Here is a 26,362-nt window from a genome sequence, read left to right as displayed (position 1 = left end):
ACAGTGGTGAGCATGGTGGCTTACATGGTGCTGGAACAGTAGCTGAGAGCTGCATCCCGATTCTCCGGTATCAGGCAGAGAAGAGGGGCTTAATGTGGGCTTTCTGGAACCTTAAATTACACCTCCAGTTACATACTTCCTTCAACAAAGCCACACCTTTTCCAAAAGGGGCCTTCTGATCCTTCTAATCCTTTCAAACAGCTCTACTTCTCATTCAAATATATGAGCCTATGGGGCTCTTATTCAAACCAACACAACGTTCAAGACTTCCTTTCAGATAAGATTCCTAGATGCCCTAGAGGCTATTATTCTATATCTAATTCAATATGAATGACTTTTTGCCTGGAGTATTAGAAAACTATAACTCGAGCTACCCTCCTTTTGGTTGTGAGACCAGCTTTAAAGTGCTGAGCCATCTATCTCTTCAGTCCTGGAATTTTCTCTTAACAGTGATCTTTCATTTTTTCCATACTGGATTGGAGAAAAGAACAGATATACCCTAAGGTATATCTTTTTGTCTGTGCTTCTGTTTGCTTGTATCTATGGGTAAAATATCATTCACTGAGAAAGAAAATACATCTTGATTCTTAGCTTCTCCTTTGGAACTAGAAGTAAACTAAGTAAATAAAGTGATCTTCCCTATTTCTTTTGAATATATCTTTGAGGGGTCTCAACCCAAGTGTTTTTCTACTTAGCATTTCTAAATCAATAGGTTTCAACTTCTCGCTTACTAGCCATCTTCTATCAATCTACTTTGTCATTTTGGGGACTGAATCTCAACAAAATAAAATGAGCAATCTGAGATAGGTAGGTCCTGTTGAAGACTGGTATAAGGTGCAATGAATGGGTGTTGGAATGTGGAACTCTCTGGAGAGTCAAGAAATACTTGCTGGAAATGAGGCAGGACTACTGATCCTCAAAGTCATTTTCAAAGAGGCAGAGTAAGGAACTGAGAGCCAGGAAGAAGAAACAGGAAGTTACCTACATAAGGCTGAAAGCATTGTTGGCGTTGATTAAATGTTCATCTTATTTTCATCACTATTTTAGAGACCCACTGTGTACTGACCCATCCAGAAACAGTACGTGCCCTAGAATGACAAACTCCCCTAAATTCATAAAGTAAAATTAAAATATAAGTATGCATTTGTAAACAAATTATGATCCTTCACTTCCATACAGCAGTTAAGATAGGATGAGGTAGGAATGTGGGCACCAATGATGAAGGAGTTTCAAAAGCAAGCTTTACAGTATAGAAAGACATGAATAAATTGGTCCCATGATCACATTAGCTTCTCTTATACACCAAAGCCCCACACAAGATGGAGCTACCAGGATTGTGCTAAGCTTGTAGCCCCTTTCCTGCATTCAGTCTTCTGATATGTAAGAGATGACATCAAAGCACTTCACAGCATAAACAGAGGTTTTGGATGGTCACGCAATTCCTATTGTCATTATGGAATGTATTCTAGCACCAGTTCAAAGGTCATCAGTTCATACCTGGAGAATCCTATTCTCCTCACACAGTTTTACACATGGGGAGTGGCAACACAGGGAAAAGGGGAAAAGATGGGTGTGTACAAGGCTTGATTTTTATTGTAAATTTACATATTTCCATATGTACTTGAAACAAAGTATATATGTAACTGTTTATAATTTTATAGATGTAAAGACATCCCTGACATAAAAGGGAGGATATTAAATGGTCCCACCTATGAAATAACTGAAGTAGACAAGTCATGGAGAATGGAAGTAGATTAGAGACTTGAGGGCTGATTGGGAATGGGGATTTATTGCTCAGTTGGTACAGAGTTTCTATTTGGGCTATTGAGAAAGTTGGTGTGAGGATCACATGGTATTTAGAATATAATTATATCCCTAAATTTAAAAAAAATATTCATTTTATTTTATGTGTGTGTTTTGCCTGCATGTATGAATGTGCATCATATGTGTTCCTGTCACCCTCAGAAGCCAGAGGAGGGTGCTGGATTCCTTAAAACTAGAAATAAGGATAGATCTAAGCCTCTGTGTAAGTATGACCTGAACTGAGGTCCTCTGCAAGAACAGCAAGTGCTCCTAACCACTGTACTATCTCTCCAGCCCCAGGTTTCTGAATTCTTGAAAGAGATTAGAATGGCAAATTTTATGAAAATGTTACTAGGGGTTGGAGGGAGAAGGTAATGGAGGGAGGAAAAAGGGAAGGAGGAGGAGTTATATGAATTGAATTGGTTTGGTTTCTGATAAACTAACATTCCTATTCTTTCGCTGAGTGTTGGCCAGAGGTTACACTGCTATTTAAAGTGCCCAAGGGGCACAGCAGCCACTGGCTACCTGACCCGACAGACAACCGGTTTAGGTATCTCAGAAGGTTCCGAAGTACGCCCAAGGACTTCAGAAACCATGCCGAAGCCACACAGCGAAGCAGGGACTGCCATCATTCAGACACAGCAGCTCCTTGCAGCCATGGCTGACACCTTTCTGGAGCACATGTGCAGCCTGGATATTGACTGAGCGTCCCTCACAGCCTGCAACACTGGCATCATTTGTACCATTGACCCTACTTCCCTATCTGAAGGAGATGATTAAGTCTGAAATGAATGTGGTTCGGCGGAATTTCTCTCATGGAACCCAGGAGTAGCATGAAGAGACCATCAAAAATGTGCGTGCAGCCACAGAAAGCTTTGCATCTGATCCCATTCTCTACCGTCCCGTTGCGGTGGCTCTGGACACGAAGGGACCTGAGATCCAGACTGGAGTCATCAAGGGCAGGGGCACTGCAGAGTTGGAGCTAAAGAAGGGAGCCACTCTGAACTTCGCCCTGGACAATGCCTACATGGAGAAGTGTGACGAGAACATCCTGTGGCTGGACTGTAAGATCATCTGCAAGGTGGTGGAAGTGGGCAGCACGATCTACATGGATGATGGGTTCATCTCGCTTGCAGGTGAAGGAGAAAGGTGCTGACTTCCTGGTGAGGTGGAGAATGGTGGCTCCTTGGGCAGCAAGTAGGGCGTGAGCCTGCTTAGCGCTGCTGTGGACCTCCCCGCCATGTCAGAAAAGGACATCCAGGACCTGAAGTTTGGGGTGGAACAGGATGTGGACATGGCGTTTGCGTCTTTCATCTGCAAGGCAGCCAACGCTCATGAAGTTAGGAAGGTCCTGGGAGAGAAGGAGAGGAACATCAAGATCATTAGCAAAATCGAGAACCATGAAGGTATCCGCAGGTTTGATGAGATTTTGGAGGCCAGAGATAGGATCATGGTGGCTCGGGGTGACGTGGGCATTGAGATTCCTGCAGAGGTCTTTCTGGCTCAGAAGATGATGATCGGGCGATGCAACTGAGCCAGGAAGCCTGTCATTTGTGCCACATAGATGCTGGAGAGCATCGATCAAGAAGCCACGCCCTGTGCTGAAGGCAGTGATGTGGCCAATGCAGTCCTAGATGGAGCAGACTGCATCCTGCTGTCCAGAGAAACAGTCAAGGGGGACTATCCTCTGGAGGCTGTTTGCATGCGGCACCTGATTGCCCGAGAGGCAGAGGCTGCCATCTACCACTTGGAGCTATTCGAGGAACTCTGCCACCTGGCGCCCATTACCAGAGACCACAGAGAAGCTAGGCACCATGGAGGCCTCCTTCAAGTGCTGCAGTGGGGCCATTATCGTGCTCACTAAGTCTGTCAGGAGTGCCCACCAAGTGGCCAGGTACTGCCCTCGGGTTCCTATCATTGCTGTGATCCCCAGACTGCTCGCCAGGACCATCTGCATCGTGGCATCTTCCCTGTGCTGTGTAAGGATGCTGTAGTAAATGCCTGGGCTGAGGATGTTGACCTTCGTGTAAACTTGAAAATGAATGTTGGCAAGGCCCGAGGCTTCTTCAAGAAGGGAGATGTGGTCATTGTGCATTGTGCTGACGGAGTGGCGCCCTGTCTCTGGCTTCACTAACACCATGTGTGTAGTGCTTCTACCTTTTTTTTTTTTTTACATGTTTAATGAGTTTATTCACACAGGATAATGAAGCATGCTGCCATCTCCTGAGTGGAGCAGAAGCACTAAATATTTAGAACAGATTTTCTAGAGACCTGGGAAGATCTTATCAAAGAAAGCCCAAATGAACCACAAAATAAAGTAGATAATGAAGTAGCGCTTGTACCTTGATGGTCCTCTGGAGCCCCTCTTCTAGCCCCTGTCCCTTCCCCTCCCCTATTCAATCCATTAGGCCAGCACCACTTGTATTGCTCACTCTGGGCCATAGTGTGGCACTAGTGGGCTGGGACACCAGGGAAAATTAGTGCCTCTGAAACACGCACTAGAGTCCAGCAATTTTTCATGGCCCTACTTGAGCCAGGGGTGAAGGAGGAATGCAGGATTGGAAACCCTCTGACTTTATCACAGAAGGGCAGCATCATCTCTGTGTACTTTGCTCTTGTAGAAAGTTGTTCAGAGAATTCCCAGCCCTAGCCTGAAGTCAGGAAAGGGCAAGAGTAGGTGCTGAAGGCATGGGGCCCAGAGTCCCAGTGTAGATGACTTTTGGCCCTGGCCCTGACTTGCTTTCCCAACAGCTTTGGCCTCCCCACTCCTCATGCACTCCACAGCTGTCACTGCAGACACTCCACTCTCCACCTTATATTTTGCAGAATCTCCAGGCCTGTTGTTATAGTGCCCACCTGAATGCCAATAAATAGCAGCTGAAGCAATAAATAAATAAATAAATAAATAAATAAATAAATAAATAAATGGTCCAAAGATGATCTGAGGACCTCAGAAGTACCAGGAAGAAATCATTAAAATTATGGAAGACATCCTACATCTTCCAAAAGGTAGGAATGGGATGTGGTCTGAAGGTTGATTTACACAGAGCGGACCTTCAGATAAAGAATTAGAGACCTAGTCAACTACGTCATCCATCCATCTGTCCATCCACCCATTCATGCCTGTGTCTATTCTGTTCATCTTTAAGAAGCATCGAGCCAGACCTCCAGACAAATTGAAGGAATCACATTTCTCATTAGACTCAATTAGCATGGGGTCTTGTCATCTTGTAAGAAATTAGAATAAGGCATGGGGAATCATGGCTACTTCTTAATTACTTTTACCATGTAACTTTGGCTATGTTTCTCCCATTCTCTGAGTTTCTAACATGACCTCAAAGACGACCCTTACTCAAATTTACTCATTTCATCCATAAAATTACTATCTGAATACCCATAAACATTTTCAAACATGCCCGAAAGCCTGTGAAGGACACAGACTTTTCACTAATTGGAGGAAATAGTCCTCATGTTTGCACCAACAGAAAGGAATGAAGCTGTACTTGTCTCAGCCAGCATCTGATGCTTAATGTCAGTGAGGACCATGATAGCGATGTGAACCCAGGAAGGGATCATGTGATTACGATTCACAGAACGGAAACAAAGCATAGGTGTTTACCAGCAAAAAGACTTCATAAGCACCAATGGAAAGCCACCTCTGCCCTGGCACCATGAAAGAGTGCCTAATAAAGGGGAAACAGGCTTTTCTGCAGTGTGTGTATCTTTAACAAATATTGACCTGTCCATTAGTGTTTTATTTTAACACATGAGTAAATCAAAATAAGGTGTCTTTTATGGGACTCTCTTGTTTTATTATCTGTCATTTAATTTTTAATACCTAAGAGACACCTGATGTATTACCTAATCAAAAGAAGGGAATTATACATTGCACATAATCAGTTATTTTTGCCATATCACCAAAATTAGACTAACAGATGAGGAAAATAAATAAGATGAACTTTAAAAATGAAAATGCTTAGCCTTTGGAATTTTAGTTGACAGCTTTTGAAAATTAAATTATAAGTCAAGTTCTGATAGGTTTGATATCTTCCTTGCAGCTCTGCCTGTGATGTATGGCAGTCCTAATGGAATATCATTTATCATCTGATAATAACAGATGTAGTATTTCTGAGCTTGTCATCTCTTCTGTGATGACAAATAGTCCAACTTGTAGCAGTGATAATGGAATTTTATAATGATCTGTCCTAAACTGACTCTGCTACAGCCCAGCTATTTTTCTTAAATCTCATAATGCCGAATACACAAAGATTATAACACTCTGCGCCTCCCGCTGAAGCATGAGAGCTGATCAATGAATACAGAATTTAGGCAAACAGTCTGGAAAGATAGGATAATATTTACTTGTTTATTAAAATTACCCCTCTTAAGCTAATAAGAGAGCCTGCCAGATGCTGCCAGGAATGAACGACTATAAACCTAGAGAAAAAACAGGAGAAGGAAACTGTTTATCTCTTAACCAATGGGCAGAGCATTTGGTCTGCGATTCCCCTCATCCAATCTATCATTTTATAGTGACTTGTTTAATGAAGGGCAGCGTTCAGAACACGAGGTAGAGAGCACAGTCACCCTTCCACTTTATCTCGAAGCAGAATTTATTTAACGATGTAATCTAGTCTTGTCTGATAGGATCACCTTGTTGCATCTGTCCATTCCTTGGTCCGAATCATTTGCCCCTGTGATTTTATTTTTCTCTCAAAACACCTCAACAGGTCTAGGCATCACAAACGGAGTGAGTTTGGAGGACAGAAGCCTTTTGAAATGCCTCACTGGATGTGGGCATTCCTATGACAGCCATGATACTTTCCCTGTACAGTTAGGAGTCCGTGCCAGAGTGCAAAATTTCCATCACAAATTGAATTTTTTCTTCAAAACCACAGCAGGCCAGTATGGGGCAAAGAGATAAGCCTTATTGTAAACACATCAGTTTTGACATAACAGGTATCAGGAGTTACCAGAATAAAGGAAATAGTATATTCTATTAATGACAAAGACTTATGCAAATTGATACCTGCCAAGCCCAAATTATTCCTTGGTAGGAATGCAGAATGTAATTGGAGGCATGCTGTTAACATGCCTCTGAAGTCACAGCCACTCAGTGCTGTGTTTCAGTGTTACCTTATATTCTGTGCATCTTGCTTTTCCTTCTTCAAAGGCGTTTCGCACTAGGTCTAACTGAAGCATTTAGTTCCTTCTTTCATATTCATGGTTTTATGCAGAACTTCATTCTTCTGTAAAAGGGCTCTCAGTGTCTTCCATTGCAAAACTGAGGATGCCTTCTGCTCTTGGCTAATTGTGGTGATATGCATTGAAGGTCTGTGAATATAGGTGCAACTGGAGAGTACCATGAAGCTTAAGGTCCAGACCTTATCCCAGGAATGTGCAAACTAACCATCAATCAGTGATCAAGGTAATCACTGGCTTCAGTTCAATCAGAAGTTTTCTATACCAATTGGTGATTTAGCCAATCATTATCTAGATCTGGTTCCTGGTTGACTTAATTAAGTGTGGATTCAAGATGCTACGTAATCTACTTGGTAGTTTGATTGCATTAGACTTAACCAAATCAGTGTTTGTTCAGATCTGTGGTTTGTTTTAATTCACAACCTTTTTTGATCAGTGACTCATCTAAACCACTGTTGGTCTCCAGCATGGCTGATCTACTCAGTCAATAGAGAATCTAGTCAGAGTCTTTTATCTCTGCAGTCATTGACCTACTGTGCAACAACCTGATTAGCATGTAATCGGAGCAGCAGTTAGCTCAGACAGGAAACAATCGGTACAATCAGGAGCTTCAATTCTGTCAGATGGATCTGAGGTGGGATCTATGAATATACACTGAAACTGTCAGATGACAATAATGAATGATGGCAGTGGCAGTGGCTGGTGACAGCGTCTTGAGGTGAACTTGGAGAAATACATGAATGACACCTGCTTGACTCAGGGCTCCTGAAGGGCTCAATAATAAACAGCCCCCTACACGCAACAAAGGTGCTCTGTCCTCATCCATGAGTCCATAATTATTGATATCATTGCTTACTTCTTACCCTTCCTTTTTACCACCCCCTTCCACTCGACAATGGGATTCCTATAAGATGAAACGTCATTTCCTTTTCCATTAGATGTTACTTGAGGGCAGGCAGACCACGCTGCTCAAGGGCAGAGTATATTCCCCAGCTGGCTTAGCACCATTAATGAGCTCACTTGGGTTTATTCTGAATTCAGTGTTGCCCATCCTTAGGGTATCATTAGTCACCTAAGATGTTCAGCTAATGTCCTTCCCTGATCCGCCAATGTGCCACTTCCCAGAGTCCCACCCTGACCCAGTGGGCAGTCCTTGAAAGACACATGTTCTCAACCTCTGTCTAGACACTAAATAGATAGATGTCTAGATTCTAGACCGTTACTATTAGAAGATCAAAAGCTTTCTGAGAAGAAGACTTCCCTCATAGCCACTCTTGGGCATTCTTCCCCTGAGTCATATACTCTTCTGGTTTCAGAAGAAGCTCAAAGGTGAGCTTTGACCTCCACTAAGCTCTCAATGTGACATGTCCCTCAGAGATGCGGAAGAACCCTGCCTGTTGGCCCTACCCTCAGGAGACCTCTTGCTTTGAGTATTATGATTGAAACATTCTAAGTACCTGTAGCCCAGACCTATCCTGGTAGTGCACTGTGAGTCAGAATTTCCATGGTTCAATCTAGTCTCCTCTCCCATCTTTTCTTTGCTAAGGCCCCCAAGTGAATTCAGTCAACAGCTCTGTTTCCCTAAGAGTAGCCATGAAACAAACAAATTCGATTGATTGCTCCTACTATGGTTGTGGTTTGTAATCATTGAATCACATAAGATCCTACAGTCTGCATCAACACCCTTCTATTGGGTGGCAGACAGATCAAACAGAAGGAGATATAAGTCTAGCTAGCCTATCTCCCGTGAAACCCTTGAGCTTATGTCCACGTAGACCACACCCAGATTATCTACCATCCATGCTATCCTTGAAGTGGTCTCTTGGGTCTGTAGCTACTCAGGGAGGCAGGCTCCAACCTTCATACCTAGGTTGGTCACCTATCAGTTTTCCCACCAGGTTTCAGGACTGCCCACACTTAGGTCCTTCAAGGGCTCTGTCGATTGTTGCTAAACTCAGGGTTTCCCTGTCTCATTCTCTTTTTCCTCAGGTGGGTGTGGCAAAGATATACCATTTTTAAGCAACCTCAGAAAAGAAGTGGCCATACTTTGTGATGACATGACTTCTCATTGTCCTTGCTCTAGCATAGGCATTCACCTTCTACCATGATCTGAGCATGTGTACCATGTGAAACTTCTCATTATTCTATGCCTTCCACCACCTTAGAACGCTATCAACACAAAGACCATTGCCACATGTAGCTCCTTGAACTCAAACCAGAATCATAACTACAAATCCATCTTCTACATAGGCTACCTACAAAATTACGTGATGCATGTAGCCTCCACGAGGGAGTGGTGGAAGACCTTGGTAGAGGGAGTTGATATCAAAATATACTCACAGTAACTATCTGTGAAATTCCCAAAGAAGACATGAGAGAAAGGTGTGCTGTTCTGCTCTTTGCCTATAAAACTGAGGACAGAAAGGTTACAAGGTTAGAACAGTAACCGCAGCAGACTTTCTGAGTATTTTGGTAAGATTAACATTGGTGGTAACTGTTAGCCAGGAGCAGGGAGACTTGCTGAAAAGCCAGCATTTGTCAGGGGGAACATGGGTGGTGAAATCTCACTATTGTACTGTTGCAAGCTGTGTTAGCAGATGTTATAGCCAGGCAAAGACACATAATCTTTCAACTCAACAAGAAATGGTGCATCTAAGCAGAAATAGTGCATCCATGTTTAAGGACCATAGAGAGCTTCTGAATGGGAAGAAAATCACAACTGGAAGAGCCGGAGCCCCTCACTACTATGGAAGCTCACATACACAAACCTCATGAATTGTTTTCCTGCTGACTGGTTATGGGTCTTCCTGAACAAGTCACTGTGGTGGTATTCCCTTCCCCATTGCTGGTACAGTACAAGTGGACATCCAAAACATCAGATAGCACCAGGTTTTCATACAGTACTGTTTTCCCTGGTACACAGTAATAAAACAGAATAACCATAAAGTGTAATGTGTTGCAATACAAAAACTACCTAAAAGCTACATCTACTTTTGGAATTTTCATTTCATATACTTGGGTAGTGGTTGACTGAACCTCCTGAAAAGGAAAAATTACTTCACAAGAGCCTGCAAAATGTATAGAATTTTTTTTTTTTAAATCAAGTGAATTTTATGGAGACCTTGAGAAGAAATTTGTCTGATGCCATGCACACCTTAGACGTGGGGCCTGTCATGGGACAAACACCAGCAGCTCATGGCAGCTGGTCTTCTTGACAAATGAAGAGATCTCCTCTCACCAAAGGATTTTTCTCTGTTCCAACGGTGTTGGCATGCTTCCCAAATTGACTCTCCTGGTCATACCCAGTAAAGGAGTGTACCACATTGAAACACCTGAGTTTGGCAATGCTGCCACTTGAATTGATGTCAGCTAACTGCAAGGTAAAGTTCTCATACTAATCTTTGCTAATGGGGGTAGATAATGAATAATAACTGCATGGATTGACCCTGGCCACGCTCGGTAAGAAGTAGGTTTCTGTAGGTTTTATGTCGAACAGGGTCAAAGTCAGATTTAACATTTCTTCCCCAGACCTCAGTGTATATGAGTCCCAGAGGGGAAAATATGGTCCAGCTTCAGTATTCTCTACACAATGTCAGTCCACAGAGTAGTATTAGCATCATAGCCAAGGGCCATTAGACCTGCTCATCTCAGGTGCCTCTCAGACCTGCTGGAGCAGTATACATTTTAACCAAGCTGAAGGAATTTTCACAATTTGATTAAAAGAAGGATACTAGTGTCCAGGGAGAGGATGGGATATAAGTACAAAGGCCCGGGCCCTCATCCTGCCTGTACTATTTGTCATTTGGGGAGTCTTCTAAAACTCGATTTGTTTGGCATTCAGCACCACTGCTGTCCACTGTTTAAGTGATCCACTGGTAAGTATCTAACAAGCTGAAAAGCACTGAAGAGTCAGTCAACAAAAGTATGGAAGACAAAAGCTTAAAGTCAAGAAAGAAAGAAAGAAAGAAAGAAAGAAAGAAAGAAAGAAAGAAAGAAAGAAAGCTGAAAGTCTTTATTATTTTCAATACACCTTAGCTTGGCTGAAGAAGATATTTATGGTACGGTATGAAGCAGGTATGAATGGAGTGAGTGGACCTGACCCAAACCTTGGGAGTTAGTTTATTTCATTCATTAACTAACTGGAGATCTAACTAAAGGAAGCATGAACATGAACAACTGTTACTCATTCACTGACCTGCTGTCCTGCAAGCTTCCCCAATGTTTTCAGGCATGGTGCATTATGGTGACTCAGATAGACAAGGTCTTTTACTAGGTCACGCCTTCCTCGTTGCTGTCTAGTTTACCCAAAGTAGGCTTGGTTTGTATAAGTGTAGCTCTGGGGAAGAGGAGGTACGGGTTCAAGCACATGGAACTTCTCATATTTTCAACTCATCCATCACTGAAGAGTCACAAAGATCCACTCTTCTTCTTCTTTTTCTTGGTTTTGAGCTTTTTAAAAAGAAAATATTAGTATGTTTGCTGAAGCTGCTTCTACAAGATGCCACTGCCTGGCCAAAAGATAACACCCACAGTTCCGGTACCTGCCTTTGTGGCCACTGCCCTGACATAGAAGGAACTTGGTCTTCCCTCCTTTAGGCCTGTTGGACCTGAAATATCTCTTCCTAGTCCCTAATGGTGTCTGTAGTTTCCACTATCGGCACTGTATTTCATTACCTGGTGATGTAGCTCCTGGCCCTCTGATGTATTTGCATGACCAAGGTGATGGTGAACATATTGAGCCAGGGCAGTCTGAACATCTTGCTTTGTATTTTCTAAGGGTAAGCTATGTCATAGGTGATGGTCGAGGTCATTCAAAGTCAAGCTCCTTGGGAGCTAAGGCAGAGGCTAAGGCAGGGAAGTCAAACACCTACCAACCACATCTGTAATCTGAAACTCTCTGGTTTTGATAGTATAACGTTTGCTTATGTGCTATAATAGAGTTGTATCTCACCGATATACGTGTTATCATATACATTTAGTGCTTAAACTAAAGCTTATATTCATTGGTTTTAATTAAATATTGATATTCATTGAGCTTTGAGTCTGTCAATATCATCTGCGCTATTTTTCCAGTGCTGTCATGAGAGCTTTGAGTGTTTTAATAGGTACGAATAATAAAAATGTCATGCACGTATAAATCATTGGAATCATGAGTTAAGGAATAACTACATTTAAATTGGTTCTGGATTAAACCGCATTTATGATTCAGCTCTGATGTAAGCACTAACATGTCTAAAGTGTCCAGGTTCAGTACTTTTTCTCTCCAAACCACAAGTGTAAATAGTTACTTTTCTGTCGCTGTGAAAAAAAAAAAAAAAGAACAAGAAAACTTAAAGAAGAATTGGTTTACTTGAACTTATGGTTCAGGAGGAATGAAAGTCCATCATGGTAGAGAAATATGGTACCAAGCCTCAGGCACAGTAGCCAGAGTGAGCTAAGAGATTACATTTTCAACAGCACATATCAAGTAAAGTAAGCACTTGGAGTGACAGGAGGCTTTCGGCCCTCAAAGCTCACTCCCCAGTGGCGTACTTCCTCCAGCAAGGCTGTGTCTTCTAAACCACTCCAAACTCTGCCACCAACTGGAGACCAACTATTCAGGTATCTGAGCCAATGGGGAAGAGTCTTATTCATTATACCACAGCAACCTAGGTATATGATTTATAATGCATTAAAAACTAATACTTAGGCCAGAGAGATGTCCCGGTGGATAAAAGCTCCAGCCATGCAAATTCCAGGGGAGACCTCAGTTCAATCCCAAGAACCCATATAAAAAGCTCATTGGCTCACATCTGTAATCCTGGCACTCTTACCCTGAGACAGAAGGCAGAGAGGCAGTCAGCTAGACTAGAGCAAACCACCCAGCAGCTGAAATCATTAGAACCCTGTTGTAGTCATTATTTAAAAATCAGCCGCTGGTCATGTCGACTATCTAAGCTGTAGCAGCTCTGCTGAGCTCAGCCACCATGTTGTGTGGCCAGAGGCCACATGCGTGCAGCAGCTAGAAACGGCCAGCTAGAGACATCAGCTTTTCCACCCATAAGACCCCAGTGTGAGAGATGGCTCTGCCAATCTTCCACGCTGTCTCTGCAAGGCTGGGCAGTGACCGGACCATCCCACCAACCACACGGGCTCAGTACAGATGAGACTCTAATGCTTAGATTATCCAAAGGCTTATGTATTTAGTAATGATCAATAACAAGATACCCTTACAATCAGAGGTGCAACCCAATACCCAACCTAGATATACCAACTACCTTTGACTGCTACAGACAAGCAAACATCAGCTTCCATCTCCCCTCTCTCATTCTCTGTCTCTCTCTTAGCTCCTCCTCTTCCTTTTCCTCTTCCTCTCCTGTCTCCTCCTCTTCCTCTCTTTACTTCATCCACCTTAGCTCCTCCTACAGAACCCTCCCTTAACAAGGTAGAAAACAAAAACTGAGCCTTGAAAGATTTATTCTGACCTCAGTATATATATGACAGCATGTGTGAGTGTGGATGCTCATACACAAACATAAATTTAAAAATATACATATTTGTTTATATACCTCCTTACATTACCCTAGGTGGCATGTAACATGAGGGTATTGCCTTGACACCTGGAAAATACAGTCTTCAGAAAGATACTCTCTTGGAAGCTGAGCTCCTTTTAAAAATGTATGTGCATAGAAGAATACTGTAGTGGTAATGGAGATTATCATTAGGTGCAAGAGATGGACTGGGAGCTAAGAAACTTGGGCTTTGTCCAAGCTCTGCTAAAAACCAATGTGACCTTGATCAGATCCCTTCCCCTCCCTGGGCCTCAGTTTCTCTACCTGCTCATTGCAGGTAGGGGTGGAGACCTTAAGACTTAGAATCTGTGCTCCAGATTGCTTATTCCCTTGCAGTTGACTCAAGTGTGTTTAAGTAAGCAAGCCACCTCCTGCCGGCCTCATCGGCCTCTTATCTTAATAAGTAATGAGTGTGCCAAGGGCTGACAATGACATATTTTGAAAATAGTTTTAATGCATAGCTGGCAGAGGACCTGTTGGGCGTTGACAAATTACACAAACAGAGATGATGAGGAGTGCATCAAATATTAACAGCTCTGGGCCCGGGCGGTAATGGAGAGCCTACCTGTGTCTTACATACGCCTGTTCATGTTCGACCCAGACAGGCATTTTTTCAGCCTACCCAGGCAGCCACATGTATAGCTTTCAGTGAATTGAAGCAGCCAGACTTATATCTTCTTGGTGACTTTTGCCTTTAGTTGAATTTATTCTGGGAGGATATTTGAGAGCCAAGCTCCTTTAAATGGGCCCCTTAATTCCTTGTACAAGTAATGCAAATTGGAGTTTCTTTCTTGGGTGCTGATTCCCATCTTGAGGGTTCAAATGTTGCTAAGAAAAGAATTAAAATTAATACAATTTCACACATGCCCATGTAGCCATGTGTTTGTAATATGCCCCTCAAGGTTTTAATGCACAACAGGAGAGCAACTTGTGTGGGATTTTCCAACCCAGAATTGATGAATATCAACTCCTTAAATATTAGTACTATAAAATTTAAGTCATTTTCCCAATAGCTATTTAATTAGTCTTTGTCACTCCAAGTTCCTTTCAGCTGAATTCAAATTTGAAGTGAAGTTTTCTAGAATGATCTCTGTTGATTTGATTTGTAGTGATAGAAATACTTTGCTTTAATCTGTATCCCTTGCTCTTCCATGTTAATGAGATATTGATGGGTTTATACTGTGAGTAAATGATTGTACTTTAATCTAAATAGGGTGGCCAGATTTGCCAATAAGAACACAGGATGCTAGTAAAAGCTCTTGTCATGAAGTTTCAGACCTGAGTTCTATCCTGAAACCCACACAGTAGAAGGCAAGAATTCCTTCAAGCTGTCCTCTGATCACAAGTCTGTCTGTCTTTCTCTCTTTCTCTCTTTCTGTCTGTCTGACTCTCTCTCTCTCTCTCTCTCTCTCTCTCTCTCTCTCTCTCTCTCTCTCACACACACACACACACACACACACGCACACACACACACATTCACAATACTCACACACACATGTAATCATACATATACACACATAGATATATAATTAATTTTTTAAAAGACATGATACTTAGTTATCCCTGCTTTTCCAAAGTATAATTTAAATTATTTGTAGTTTAAGACTACTTCAGCACAGGGGAAATGTTCCTGAACAGAACACCAATGGCTTATGCTCTCTAAGATCAAGAATTAACAAATGAGACCTTATAAAATTGCAAAGTTTCTGTAAGGCAAAGGACACCATTAATAGGACAAAACAGCAACGAACAGATTGGGGAAAGATCTTTACTAATCCCACATCTGATAGAGGGCTAATATCCAATATATACAAAGAACTCAAGAAATTAGACTCCAGACAACCAAATAACCCTATTAAAAATGGGGTACAGAGCTAAACAAGGAATTCTCAACTCAGGAAACTTGAATGGCCAAGAAGCACCTAAAGAAATGTTCAACATCCTTAGTCATCAGTGAAATGCAAATCAAAACAACCCTGAGATTCCACCTCACACTAATCACAATGGCTAACATCGGAAACTCAGGTGATAGTAGATGCTGGCAAGGATGTGGAGAAAGAGAAACACTCCTGCATTGTTGGTGGGATTGCAAGCTGGTGCAACCACTCTGGAAATCAGTCTGGTGGTTCCTCAGAAAATTGGACATAGCATTACCTGAGGACCCAGCTATACCACTCCTGGGCATATACCCAGAAGATGCTCCAACATATAACAAGGACACATGTTCCACTATGTTCATAGCAGCCTTATTTATAATAGCCAGAAGCTGGAAAGAACCCAGATGTCCTTCAATAGAGGAATGGATACAGAAAATGTGATACATTTACACAATAGAGTATTACTCAGCTATTAAAAACAAACAATAAATTCGAGAAATTCATAGATAAAAGGATGGAACTAGAAAATATCATCCTGAGTGAGGTAACCCAATCACAAAAGAACACACATGATATCCACTCACTGATAATTGGATATTAGCCCAGAAGCTCGAAATACCCAAGATGCAACTCACAGACCACATGAAGATCATGAAGAAGGAAGACCAAAGTGTGGGTGCTTTGGTCCTTCTTAGAAGGAGTAACAAAATACTCATAGGAGCAAATATGGAGACAAAGTGTGGGACAGAAACTGAAGGAGGGGTCATCCAGAGACTGCTCCACCTGGGTATCCATCCCTTGTGCAGTCACCAAAAGTAGAAGCTGATATGGATGTCAGGAAGTGCATACTGACAAGAGCCCCATATAGTTGTCCCCTTAGAGTTCTGCCAGAGTCTGACATATACAGAGGCGGATGCTCACAGCTAACCATTGAATTGATCATGGGGTTCCCAATGGGGGAGTTAGAGAGAAGACTGAAGCTTAAAGACTTTGCGGCCCCATGGGGAGAGCAACAATACCAACCAACCAGAGCTCCCAGGGTCTAAACCACCAGCCTGAGAGCACATGGGAAAAAACCCATGGCTCCAGTTGTATATGTAGGGGAGGATGGCCTTGTTGGGCATAGGTGGAGAGGAGATCCTTGGTCCCATGAAGGCTGGATGCCCAGTGTGGGGGAATTTGAGGGTGGAGAGGTGGGAGTGGAAGGTGGGTGGGGGCACATCCTCATAGAAGTAGGAGGAGGGGGATAGGATAGGGAGTTCCTGGGCGTGGGGGTGGGAATGGAGTAAGGGGGTAACATCTGAAATATAAATAAAATATACAATAAAAAAAGACTAAAAAAATATGCTACACTATTTGTTCTTAGTTAGTTAACCGAGTCTGTGTGTTGTGGCACATGTGTAGTGGTCAGAAAACAACTTGGTGGGGTCAGTTCTTTCCTATCTTCCTGGTTCTGGAGATCAAGACTCATGCCAAGAAGCTTAGCAGCAGGTGCCATACCCACGGAACTATCTTCATGACTGTGTTTTTCCTGTATATATTTTTTTCTTAAAATTTTGGAGACATGCTAAAAAATACTTATTTGCCTAATGTAAAAATTCAATTGGGTGTCTTGTATTTTATCCAGAAACCATGACTCCAGGAGTTGGTAACTTTTTCTTTAACCAACATATAATTTAGAGTTTGTGGGCTAGAAATTTCTGCCTAGCTGTAGTGCACTCTGTCACACTGGGTTAGGCATGGTGGACAAGTGAATGGTGGCTGGCTTTCAAAATGCCAAAATTGAATTTCATTTCATTTTCATGTATATGAAACAAGCTTTAAAAATCCCTCTAGTCATTCAAAAATGTGAAAGCATCGTGGCTTTGAAGTCTCTATAAAAATACACAGCGGCCTGACTCTTCTGAAACATCAAAAGGCACAGCCCATTTGGAGAAAGGCTACCCACCCTTCACAGCTCCTCTACTCTGGGGGGTGGGGGGGGACAGGGTTTGCTATCCCGTCCTGGACCGCTGAGCATCTGAAGTGTGATTGGTCAGAATTGAGAAGTGCTGTCTTCTCTCTAGATTTCAAAGACTTCGAATTCATAAGAACAAAGGAAGGGACAGCGTCTCACCAATCTTTGTTTTACATTGACTGCTGCCGAAATGACAACATTGTGGAGATATATCCCCGGGCACAAAAATATTCAAGTCCAATGACTGAAATGAATTTCCCTTTCTCTTCTTTTTAAACATATTTGCTAGAAGATATGGAATGCTGCACACAGCTCTCTTTTGTATACCTTTCATACCTATTGGCCTAGAGCTGGTCAGAACCTTCTCAGTAAAATCCATAGTCTGATCCTCTCTTGTTCAAGTCCTCCTGCCATGGGTGTTCTTCTCACTAAGGACATGAGAAGAAGAAAGAGACGGCTTATACTCGTTGGTCATTTGTCCTCTAGTATCAACTGACCACATAAACGGAAGGAAAACCACAACTATGAGAATCAAGGAAGAGAATTGGTGCTCTTAGAGTCTTAGTAGGAGACCGACATGGCTGTTAGGGAGGGCTGCAAGGAGAAGGTCACCAATGGTCTGACATCTGAAAAAGCAGCAGTGGACAGAAGGACAAATTTAAGGGAAGGGTAATTCCAAAGAGGCAATAATAATGGGGGAGGAGGTGGAATGGGGAGGTCAGAGTTGGAGGAAGCCATGAGGCTACAACATTGGGGTACTACATTGTGGTGGGGTGGGGGGGAGACACTTGATGGAAGCTGAGCCAGTCACTTTTTTTTTTTTTTTTTTTTTTTTTTTTTTGCTATTCCAGAGGACCAATGAGAAACCACTGAGGACTTCAGTGACTGGATAGAAATCATTCAGTGACTGGATGGAATGCGGCAAGACTTGCATTCCATAAGCTTATCTCGGCAAGATTCTCTGACTCTTGGGTAGGTGGATTGTGAACAGTGCTATGTGTGTGACTCCTCAAATAAACTCTCTCATCTTTAGGGGATAGCAAGATGAAGGCGTTGCCTGCTCAAGTACTGTGTTCACTTGTCTCAGCATGCCTGAGATCTCACCCCTGAGTATGTGGTCTGTGAAGCCTTTGTTGTGAGTGGCTTTAGAATCACATCAGAAATCTTTAGTAGTCCAGAAAGGGGGAAAACAAGACAAAACAGAATGCCAACAGAAGAGTGTGGCAGGGTCTCTTCATGATGGCCTTGTTAGAGCCAAGATGGAAACAGGAAATGTAGGAATTGGAAGTATTAGATAACTATACACTGACTATGAAGTAGCTCAAATGCTATTCTGGAAGTTTCCACCCTAAGTAAGCCCAGGAAGGAACTTCAGAGATTAACCATAACATGACATCACACAGTAGCACATTATCCACTTTTTCTTCCATATCACATGGGACCTGACCTGGTTTGTGGGGCAGGGCCTATACCTTGTGTTCAGTGACTCTTGCATTGTATACATTAATGGCAGAGGCCCAGGAAAATGATACATGAATAACACTTTTTTGCTAAATGCAGTTGATTTTGTCACTGGGGTATGCTTATGGTGTGAACTGTGTGTTTCCATGGTACCCAGAGATGCTGTAGCGAGCCAGTATTCTTAGCTTTCTGTAGGCTGTGGTCTTGTCTTTCCTGTGACAGGCGATGTGGCCTTCTCATGTGTTTCATGAGAAGTCCTCTAAGTCATTCATTGGCATCGGACACTTTTCAGAGACCATAGCCAAGATCTCAGCAGAACCTACCTTTGCCAGAATGATACTGTTAGACGGGTACGTGAAGCCACAGGTTCTTATTCTTAAAAATGACGACATGGGAAATGCATGGAGAATTCTGGCAGCAGCTGAGCTGAAAGTTTTCACACAAACTGTATCTAAAAGAAGTCTGAGTCAATCGAGACTGAAGTCTGCTTTACCTGTGACCCGCTCCTTCTTCCTGTGATGTTGGATCCAGTGGGACACACACTGATATATATATATATATATATATATATATATATATATATATATATATATCCAGCAGCCTCAGGGTAAGGTGAGCATATTTTTTTCCATACGCAGAGGTAGCTCTGAGACTATATAGAACACTTTCAACTAAGTAAAACAAAATCACTAATGAAGAATAACAGTTATATGGACCTACCTGGTTTTGACTATCAAAAGTCCCATCTTTTTATGCACCTAGAATGCAAGAGACTCAATATTACTAGTAGAAAATTAAGGCAAGCAAATGTAAGGGTGCTTGCTTAGTGCCCAGCACACATAGTACATTTAACAGCTGTTCTTTCTCTTGGAAAACAAACTTTCTTTAAAAATTAGTTTTATTAATTAATTTATTCTCTGTGTGTGACCGCTTCACCTGGATATGTATCTATGTGTGGTGTGTGACCAAGTCTGGTGTCCGCATGCCCAGGGAGTCCAGAAGATGGTGTCAGATTCCCTGCATCTAGAGTTTTAGACAGTTATGAGCTGCTATATAGATGCTGGAAACTGAACCCAAGTCCCCTTGAAGAGCATCAAGTGCTCTTAACCTCTGGAACATCTCTCCAGTCTCCAAATGATGTTTCTAATCAGAATATAGGTAGCCTTCATCTTCCTTGTTGAATGGAGAAAAAAAAAAAAACAGAAACAAGCAAGTATTATTTAGGATGATTTAGACTTGTAGCAGGGTTTTAAAGTAGGCATGGACATGCTCATGTGCCCTTCAGTTGGTGTCTCCTAATCTTAGGTTCTTACAGAGCATGGCGCCTTTAACATACCTGATGTACAAACAGTGGTGTATTAATGTTAGCTGAAATCCTGCCGTTCTCTTAGTGGTCCTCTCTGCATCAGGCCCATCCTGTGTATTCCATTGCATTAGTCATCGTGTTCCCTGTTCAGCTTGTGACAATTTCCATCCAGTCTTTTCTTGTTCATTTGATTTTGGCTTCTCTCAGACATCTGTCCTCTCTGGAAAATATGGTTTTTATGATGTTTCCATGTCCTAGATGATAGGAGGCCACTGAAGGGTGTGTCACAACTCGGGCACATTCTGAATGCTGCCCTTGTAGCATCCTCGGTCTGTGGATCGTCCCTCCATCTGCAACCACTCCCCTTCTCACCCTATCATCTTAAAACTTCAGTTTTCATTCCCAGCGCCTCTCCCCCACCCCCACCCCCCCCACACACACCCTAAGGTAAGCATCCACTTGTCCAGCTGCTTAGTTGAGGTCTCCTTTTGAAAAGACTTTCCAAAAGAAATGTGGTCAAAACCTAACTTTTCCTACCCTTCCACACTCGCTTGTCTACAAAGCAGCATAATTTCCTAATAATAAACACCATTACCATTCTTTCAAACACTTGCTGGAAGGTTCTGAGCTTTGTGGCCTTACACCTACAAACATACCACCAACCCATCCTTCAGGATAACCAGCCTATATGACCTCTTCATGGGAGTTCACTCTGATCCTGGCCACTTCCTGACTTAGATGGAAAATTCTAGTAGATTTCAAACTCTGCCACTTGTTCCCAGTTCTCTCCTGCTGTATAATTCTTCACAAGTCAGGCCAGGTTGCTGCCTTGTTCAGATTTTCCATGACCCATATGTCTGTGCCCAGGACACTTCTCCAGTATTAATCCTCACTGCCTGCTAGCTTCCTCTTCTCGGAACACTGAAATTGCTTGGCTCTTCCTCAGATACACCAAGCATACTCCTTTCTTAGAGGATATGAGTGTGCAGTACTTCTGGATGAAAGTCTCATCCCCAGGATGTCCATGTGGCTTGCTTTATCTTACTTCATTAAAGATTCTTAAAACAGAGTCACCACTCAGAGTCCATGAGGATGCAACCCATAATCCCTTAAAGATACCGGAATCCTCATATGCTTAAATTTGTTAGATAAAATAACTTAGTATCTGTATATAATTTTTCCATAGAAACGATATTATCCTCAGGTTATTGGTAATACCAACTACAAGGTCAGTGTCCTGTAAATAATTGTTACATTGGATGGTGGTGTGAATGAGAATGGCTACTGTAGGTTTATCTCAATACTTGGTCTCCATTTGTTGGAACTGTTTGGGAAGGACTAGAAGGTGTGGACTTGTTAGAAAATATGTGTTATCAGGGATGGGCTTTGAGGTTTCAAAAGTTCAGTCCATTTTCTTGGTTAGTTCTTTCTGCCTCAAGTTTGTGTATCACAACGTGACCTCTCAGTTCTGCTCCAGTACTATGTCTTCCTGCCTGTTCCCATGCTTCCTGCCATGATTGTCATGGACTTTAATCATCTGAAACTGTGAGCCCACAAGAAACCCTTTCCTCTATAAATGGCCTTGGTCATGGTATCTTATCACAGTGATAAAGGTAATTACAGTATAGTATACTGATCAGTAATAATGACAAGAAAGAAATCTGAATACTGAATCCAGATGCAACCATTGCACTCAAAGCTCTGTTTTCAATCCTCCATTGAGTACACGGTTGAAAGCCACATACACAGGCTGTCTATCCACCTGCCACTTACACCCTTCCCATTTGCTGTTAGCACATGGTGCATTGTGAAATTATACTTGTTTCGAATTTGTCTTCTCAAATTTTTAATTGTCTGTAAGTTCTTCTAAACCAGGAAATGGTGGAGATCATTTTCCTATGGCACACACACACATGAACACACACACACACACACACACACTTGAGTGAAGAGGCCACTGTACATTGCTAGAGGTACAGTCCTGGTCTAAACATGGATTATCCCCAAAGGCTCATGTAGTGCGGGGCCTTGGCTGTCTGCACATGAGCTTTGGGAGAATGGTTAGATCCTGAGAGTCTCATCTAGCCAATGGGTTGATCCCTTGATGGTATCATAAACAATGGCATTATTTGGAGTTGTGAAAAGTAGGGCATAGTCTTGATTGGAGGAAGTGTGTTTGGGGAGGAGAGTGTGTCTTTGACAGGGATTTTCTTCTGGCTTCCTCCTATCTATCCCTTTCTCTCCCTCCTGTTCATCTTGAGGCAAGCCACTTAGCACCCACACGTTACCCTCACAAGGACTTATATTTCATCATGAACAGGCTCAGAAGCGACAGTGCCAAATGGCTGAAGAAGGAAACCTCTGAAATTATGACTCCAAATAAATTCTTCCTTCTCAAGTTGATCCTATGACAGCTATGAAAAAATGGCAAGCATGGCAAGCCATAGAGCAGGTAGAAGTCAGGGAGGCTGTTGATCATCCTGCAGAACACAGGGAAGCTCCCACTTCTAACAAACCATATGGCTCCACTGTCAACAGTGCAGAGGAAGGGAGCCCCAAGTTAGTATGCAAGTTCTTTGTGCTCATGTATTTGAATGCTTAGTTTCCAGTTGGTAAAATTATTAGAGAATATGTGTTGGGGGGGGGTGGACTTTAAGGCCTTAAAAGCCCAGCTGAGTTCCAACTTCTCTTTTTAAGCCTCCTGCTTGCAGGAAAGATGTAAGCTCTCAGCTATCACTTCGGCACCATGCCTGCCTGTATGTTGCCATGCTTCCTGCCATGATATGGTCATGGACTTGCCCTCTGAAGCTGTAAGCAACCCCTAATTAATAAAATGTTTTTTTTTTTTTTAATGAATTGCCTTGGTCATGGTATTTCTCCATAGCCATAGCACAGTGGCTAATTCTGCAGAATTATATGTTTGTTTGTACGGACATACACACTATTAAGTGGCTTACTATCAAGATTGGCCTTTGTGATTTACAAGAACTGACAGTTTCAAAATTTGTAGGGCAAGAGGGCAGACAGAAGTTAAACCTGCCATCTTTGGGCACAATTTCTTCTTTTCTAGGGGAATGTGCTTTCCTCTAAGGCCTTTGACTTATCATATCAGAGACCCTCTTAGCTTATGAAGGGGAAACTCTGTTGAGTAAAATTAAATGATCACCTGTTACCACAACTACAAAAGTGCCTTCATAGGAGTACTTACATTTGTGTTTCATCATACAACTAACTACTGTGGACTAACCAGCTTCTGCATGAAATTATCACATTTAATAAATGGCAGATTCAGAATTGAAGCTGTGTCTTCTCCACTGATACATAGCACCTGGCAGATGCCAACCTTCCACAGAGGATGAGAACAGGACTCCAGTAGGCAAGGCTGCCCTGACACACATCTGGCGCAGAGCCCCTAATTTCTAAAGGCCTGAATCATGGAGTGGGTGCTTCAGGGTGGAACTGAAGCAGTTTCTAGAGCAAGCTTTGAAAGCCACATGGTCACAGCTCAGAGAGCACCTTTGAAGGATGGATGCTTGAGGCCCAAGCTCCACACAGTGTGACTATGATCCAGAACACTTGAGAGACAACTGTTTCTCTGTACTGCTGGTCCCAGCTGGCCCTGTGATCCCCCCTCTCCCCCCTCTCTCGGGGGCCATTCCTCAGAAGCCAGCTGTCATAAGTGAGAAGAAGAAAGGTATCAGTTCTGTTTGCTGGTAACTTCCAGGAGGCAGCATGAGTCAGCTTTTGTATGATCTCTTCCAGAAATACTGCTTTTCTGACAGGGGGACCATCTTTCCACTCCCCAGGTAGAGAGAAGAGACTCCTTAGTGAGAAGAAAACCAGTCTCATTCTGCTCCAGGTTCACAGGTGAGGCTGGCTGGTGTGCTTTGCACAGGTTCGTTTGCTGTGGTATTCCCCACTGAGGGCATGAAAAATGCGTGAAGTCAGCCCGAAGGCCCAGAAGAGGTTCACTGAGTCACCAAAGAAACCTGGTAAGGCTGCAGAAGGAGAATGGAATAGGAGTTCCAAAACGGAAGAGGTGGTTCCTGTTTGGAATTTCAGAGGCTTTTACTACTGGTGTGTCCTTGCAGGGCCACTGCTTTAAGTTCATCTGGGTGAGTGCAATTTAAGATAACTCCAAACACTGTGTTTCATGCCAGATCTTTCTTCATCCAAATTCTGCATCCATCACCTCTTCTCATGTGTTGTCTACTTTCAAGGAAATGGGAGAATGGGGGTTGACCATCGGCTACTGCTGATCCAAAGCCCATAGCATGGTGGCATATGTGCTTTTAGAAGAGAGTTTTTAGTAGTGTATTACTAACAATAAAGCAGAGATTGTAGGCACTGAGCATCTAAACACGTTTTTAAAAAATAGCAAATGCATTTGTGTGCATGTATCTTCCTGTAAGGACGGACCAAAATAAGCCTTGGACTTAATAGCAAATCTAAATTGTCGATGGCTGAGCATACTTCTTCTTAGAAAAAAGAATACTTAAAGACATCTACCAAGGATGACTGGAAGGTCAAGGTTAAGCATGGGAGAACACAACATAGCAACTTTATAACATTATGTATAGTTATAACTACTGGACAAAATAAAATTTTTGAAGGCTCAGGTTAGCAAGAAAGATAATCTGTTTTAGGAAGAAAAAAAAAATAAGTCACCTCTCCCAGACTGTAGTCGTCAATCCACAGGAGGTTTACATTTTAAGATACACCTGACAGGAGAGCCTGCTTGTGTTCCTTCTGTGATGAATTGGCAAACATTACATTTGTTCATTTCCTTAATGAGCAGGTTTGAACACTTACTGTGAGCCCGGCAACGTCTGGCAGCTGGGGACGGGGAGGGGGAGCAACGCCACTAAACCCAAAGCAAGCAAGGTTGCTTAGAATCCTGTGTTTAGGATTATTCATTTACTTTTAAGGCTGAAGCTTTCCGAGACAAAGGAGCATGCGCGCTGCCTTCAACTATGGAGTCAAGCCGATCAGGAGGGGGAAAGGAAACCATTAGGGGCGGAGGGCGGGGGTGGGGGTGGGAGGAGTGGGTTGCAGAGGAGCAGTTGATTAGAATAGTCCACTCACAGAAGATTACGAAAAGAATTTTCAGGAGGTTTGGTGGTAGAGCTGGTTAAGTCCCTAGAACCAAAGGAGAGCATGTGCACACCCACCCACCACTAACTCATATTTGTACTCGGCAGGGTATAACGCTTGTTGAGTCAAAGGTCAGCAAGAAGTACAGAGCGCTCGGTCTTGAAAGGATCTTATCAATGATTCAGTTTTCAAATTCAGGGTTTGTCAAAGTCTGTGAATTTTAAGGAGGGGTGGAGGCACTCACCTAGTGAGACGAGAGGGGCACTTGAGAGGGACATCCTCGTCAGTTCAGGCTGAGCTGTGTTCTAACAAGTGAGCCCAGTTCTTTCCAGCTTACTGAACAGCGAAAATGTTTTTCCTGCTCGTATGACATAGCTGTCCTGGAACGGCTTTGTGTTTGCTCTACAGCTTCTTCCTTTTAGAATCTGCTGAACAAGAGGCTCTTGTCCGGAACACGCTGGGTCCGTTGGCAGGAAATGGAAAGCCTAGTAGACCATAGCTTTCACAGCTCCTGCTTGTCAATAGTGCCCACTGGTTCTGCCTACGCTTGGTGGTCAAGACTAAGACAGGCATCCAGATTTGTATCAGTGCACTATGAAGGCATTTTTTTTTTCTCCAAGGAATAGAAAAAAATATATTTTAATTAGCGATAAAAGTGACAACTTTTATCGTGGGGTTCAGCAGTATCTAACCCCCAGCTTCAACCCGTACAGCCCCATAAAAGACTGTTTTACATGTTGGGACTTGGCACCACACTTGGCTTGGTGCAGTTGTGGCAAAGGATGCCACTTATTCCCTAGGATCTCTTCGGCATACTTTTGGCCCTACATCTAGGTGTGGCTGTGGGTCTAATCCCTACCAACTGTCCTCATCCCTTTCTGGACATGACTTTGAAGCAGCATGCATGAACTTCCTCCACTGTGCACAGCAAGGTGTGGAAAGGGTAAGAGTCCAGCCAGTGGCTCGCCACAGTGGAGGGAGCCATGGAGGTCTGGTCTAATTAACTTGTAAACAATAATGATTTCATAAAGCCTACCATTTGGCTCTCAGTTATTGGGCTACTTGCTGATGAATTTGTAAATTACTATAAAAGTCTATCTCCAAGCTATTG

At 42.8% G+C, this 26,362-nt stretch overlaps 1 long non-coding RNA gene and 1 pseudogene across 1 annotated transcript; one reads left to right on the top strand and one right to left on the bottom strand.

Moving 5' to 3' along the window:
- The first annotated feature begins 2,397 nt into the window (after positions 1–2,397).
- Positions 2,398–4,007, top strand: LOC117723465 (pyruvate kinase PKM pseudogene; annotated as a pseudogene).
- A 13,724-nt stretch (positions 4,008–17,731) lies between these two features.
- Positions 17,732–25,649, bottom strand: LOC143434944 (uncharacterized). The gene is made up of 4 exons (XR_013104828.1): positions 25,496–25,649; positions 20,188–20,377; positions 19,572–19,609; positions 17,732–17,818 (listed from the first exon to the last, which is right to left on the bottom strand). It is a non-coding gene; the product is annotated as an uncharacterized LOC143434944 (long non-coding RNA).
- Between the last annotated feature and the right edge of the window lie 713 nt (positions 25,650–26,362).

This window comes from Arvicanthis niloticus, chromosome 18 (assembly GCF_011762505.2).
Source record: "Arvicanthis niloticus isolate mArvNil1 chromosome 18, mArvNil1.pat.X, whole genome shotgun sequence".
In the NCBI taxonomy this organism is placed as follows: Eukaryota; Metazoa; Chordata; class Mammalia; order Rodentia; family Muridae; genus Arvicanthis; species Arvicanthis niloticus.
This window is presented reverse-complemented; position numbering and strand designations above follow the sequence as displayed.